Here is a 4,314-nt window from a genome sequence, read left to right as displayed (position 1 = left end):
TGGTAGTTCTTGTGGGAATCAATTCACCACTCTCATTTTTCATTATTGTTATCCCCCCTTTCTTAGGGACTGTTGTGGACTCAATAGCACACCGAGTCACACAACGAAGAAGACAACAACAACTCACTCAATAGGATTTAATTCTTATATTTCTTTGAGTAGGATTTATTTCTAATATTGTTTTAAGTAGGATTTATTTCTTATATTGTTTTAAGTAGGAGTTATTTCTAATTACTTTTTATGTAAGGGCATTATGGGGAATTATTGTAACCCTAACCCTAAAACTCCCTATTTAAGGGATAGGTATGAATGAAATAGGTAAGCTTTGAGATTTTAGAATAACCTAGTCTAAATAGGTTGGGATCACCTCTTGATCCCGAGTTTAGGGTTTACTCCAAAAATCCAACCTATCATTCACCCTCCATTGCCATCCATCTTCACCCAAATTCATCCACCATCATCCCTATTAAGAAAAGGAGCTTCCTGCCCCTTTCCCGAGCCCAAAGAGGAGATCTATCCTCCTTCTTGGCAGCAGCAACAAGAGAGGCCGAATTCCTCCCTTACCAAGCAGCAAAGTGAGGATTTTTATCCTCAAATCTTGAGCAATTCCTGGTGCAACGTGGGAGCTGATCATAGCATCAAAGAAGAGGTATTAATCTATCCCAAACTCGTGTTTCAAGTTATTTAAGAAAGAAAGATTGCATTCTTAGCTAGAGCAGCAACAAAGAGGGCCAAACCCTCTTTGCCGTGACCAAAAAAGAGAGCACCTTGCTCTAGCAAGGTCAGCATTGTTGTGGGGTCTTCTACCTAGCACAACAACTCGGTAGGACCATCAAAAGAGGATCTTTCCTCCTGGCCAAGCATTGGTTAAGGAGAAATACTCATACACAGACCCTTGACGTGAAGTGAGTAAATTCTGAGTGCTGGATTCACAAATCCCACGCCGTGTTACTCGATCCATGACTCGGGACCGTAACAGGGACAACTTGAATTGGACTCACCCAGGTGCTATCGGAAATAGGGTAAATGATTCCTGTCACAAGCAACCTGATGACTTCTTCTCTCACAACCTCCAGTATATGGGGATTTAACCTACGTTGCATCTCACGTGAGGCTTTAGTCCCCTCCTCCAAATGAATACGATGCATGCATATGGAGGGGCTAATCCCTTTTAAGGCATCAAGAGTCCACCCCAATGCCTCTCTGTGTGCTTGTAAAACTTCAGTTAATTGTTCCTCCTGCTCAATACTCAAATCAGAGGAAATAATGACTGGTAATGAGTTCATGGGTCCCAAGAACGCATACTTCAACGTGGGAGGAAGTGGCTTAAGATCTAGCTTGGAAGTTTCGAGAGGTTTGTCCAAGTCAAGAGGAAGATCCTGTGGATGATCAGTTGTGATAACCTCATAAGCTTCCTCCAACAGAGGTACAGAATTGAGTAAAGAATTAACCTCTCGGAAATATGTTTCCTCATCAAAATAGTCCATGTCTAAAGATGTTATGCAAGACTCAAAAGATTCAAGAGTGGATTCGTTATCAAGCATAACAGTTTCTATATTAAATGCAGGACTCAGATCATCAGACTCAAGTGGGTGGTGCCCGGCATTAAATACATTCAATGAGACCTTAAAATTTCCAAAAGACAACTCCAACTCACCACTTTTACAATGAATGATAGCATTAGATGTGGCTAAGAAGGGACGTCCTAGGATGACAGGAATTTGGTTGGTCACATTGAATACTGGTTCTGTATCAAGAACAATGAAATCAACTGGGAACAGAAATTTGTCCACTTTTATCAAAACATCTTCAACTATTCCTCGTGGTATCTTGACAGAACGGTCAACTAGTTGAAGTGTGATGGGGGTAGGCTTCAATTCCCCCAAACCTAATTGCTGGTACACAAAGAAAGGAAGCAAATTCACACTTGCTCCTAAGTCAAGAAGAGCTCTCTGGATGGTATGTTCACCAATGACACATGAAATTGTGGGACATCCAGGATCTTTAACTTTAGGAGGAGTGTTGTGCTTCAGAATTGAGCTTACATTCTCAGTAAGAAAAACCTTTTTGTTAACATGTTGTTTTCTCTTCCGTGTACAAAGGTCTTTCAAAAATCGGGCATAGGCAGGGACTTGCCTAATAGCATCAAGAAGTGGAATGTTAATGTGAACCTTACTAAACAGTTCCAACGTTTCATGCATGCTATCTCCTTTCCTAGGTAGGCCCGATAACCTCTGCGGATAAGGAGCTAGTGGGACTTGGTTAGGGATCTGCTTGGCTGTTGGTGGAGAACTTGGAGGTTCGTCACTCAATGATGTGTCCCCATTGTCATCCTTTGACTCCTTAGACTTAGTGGTCCCTACCCCATTGTTCAACTCACGACCACTCCTAAGGGTGGTTATGGCTTTTGCTTGCTCATGGTGGGGTTTGGAACTCAACTCACTCTCATGTGTGATTTTGGGGTTAGGAATGGTTTGACTCGGGAGTCTATTTTGTGCTTGTTCACTCATGTGGCTGGCCAACTGACTCACTTGCATTTCAAGTTTGGCAATGGAGGACTGTGTATTCTGCATGAATAATTGAAGTGTATCCTCAAGTGAAGGTTTTTGTGGAATCAATGGTTGTTGGGTGAAGTGTGGGCGCGGAGCTTGGGGTTGAGTAAACCCTGGAGGACCCCCAACCTGTGGGCCCTTGGACCATGAGAAATTTGGGTGCCTAGCCCAACCTGGATTATATGTTTCTGAAAAAGGATCGTTCCGGTTTGGTCTATGAAAATTCTGGACTGCATTCAAGTCCTCAATGAGCTTTGGGTAGGATGAACTAGATGGACACATTTGTGTGGGATGAGATGAACCAGAGCATATGGCACAGACAGTAGATGGGTTAGGAGCAGGTGAACTCTTGGACACCATAAGGGCATCAATTTTTCTAGTCAACCCCTCAATCTTGGCCATGAGCATAGGTGTTTCACTAACCTCGTAGAGACCCCCTCTTTTGGTTTCGTGGGATCTCCTATCAACATTAAATGACGAACCCCATTGCTGAGATTGATCACTCAACGTTTCAAAGAAGTCCCACGCCTCACTAGTACTCTTACCCATCAAAGTCCCACCACTCGTTGCATCTACCATGGATCTAACCTGGGGTGTAAGACCTTGATAAAAGTATTGCACTAAATGCCATTTCTCAAACCCATGATGCGGACACCTATGAATCAAATCCTTCCATTTCTCCCAAGCCTCATAAAAGTGTTCACCCTCCTGCTGCATAAAGTTGGAGATTTCTCTCCTGAGGGCTGTAGTTCTCTTAATGGGAAAGTACTTGGACAAAAATTTTGTGACTAACGTGTCCCATGAAGTAATGCTGCCCACCTCCAAGGAATTAAGCCAAGACTTGGCCTTATCCTTAAGTGAAAATGGAAAAAGTCTTAACCGGATAGAGTCATCTGAGAAATTCTGGAATTTAAAAGTTGCACAAATATCTAAGAATTCCTTGATGTGGTAATATGGGTCCTCCTTATCCAACCCATAGAATGTAGGGAGGAGTTGGATCACACCCGGTTTCAACTCATAACTGGCGGCAGTAGTGGGTGGCAATATAATGCAAGAAGGTGATGTGAAGTGGGATGGGATAGAATAATCCCTCAGGGCTCTACGGTCACCTGCTGCAGGTAACTGTAATGGTTCGCCCTGATTGGCCATGGTAGCTCCTAACTTGACTTCGGGTATTTTCCTACAAATATGTTCTACCTCTTTAACAAAGGGAGCTAATGGTCCACCTAGGGAGCGGCGCCCGTGCATAAAAACACAAAAAGAAACAAAATGAACTATCGAATTAAGCTAACAAACTCGCTACTAAAAATATGAACTAACTAGAAGAAATAAAAATAATTTCATAAAAAATACCAAACTAAAATTATGAAAGCAAAAAAATTAAAAAAAAATAAAAATAAAAACAAAAATAAAATAAAATAAAATCTAACCTAAGACTATGGAGAACAAAGATATACGCTTAATACGTGCCTCCCCGACAACGGCACCAAAAACTTGATGTAGAATTTTAGTTACATCGACTTTTATACCTCGCAAGCGTACGAATCGTTCATGTAATCTAGCAGTAAGCGAGGGTCATATCCACAGGGAGGATTGAATTTCGTGTATTCTTCAGTCAACTAGCCTAACCACATATGATGAATTAATCTGAACTAAACACTAATTATATCCTAAATTATCAAGCAATAATTTAATTAACTACTTGCACAACAGGAAACATCAACTTTGGATTTTACCGTGATTCGTGCCTCTCTTGAGCGCC

General features: G+C 41.7%; 1 non-coding gene across 1 annotated transcript; it reads left to right on the top strand.

The window, feature by feature from the left end:
* The first annotated feature begins 3,189 nt into the window (after window positions 1-3,189).
* Window positions 3,190-3,296, top strand: LOC137942250 (small nucleolar RNA R71). Its single transcript, XR_011110496.1, has one exon. It is a non-coding gene; the product is annotated as a small nucleolar RNA R71 (small nucleolar RNA).
* The last annotated feature ends 1,018 nt before the right edge of the window (window positions 3,297-4,314 follow it).

This window comes from Aristolochia californica, unplaced genomic scaffold (assembly GCF_029961685.1).
Source record: "Aristolochia californica isolate CCGP_79_NKW_82.1479 unplaced genomic scaffold, dmAriCali1.0.hap1 SCAF_9, whole genome shotgun sequence".
Taxonomy (NCBI): Eukaryota; Viridiplantae; Streptophyta; class Magnoliopsida; order Piperales; family Aristolochiaceae; genus Aristolochia; species Aristolochia californica.
The sequence above is the reverse complement of the archived record's forward strand: the minus strand, read 5'-3'. Positions and strand labels throughout refer to the sequence as shown.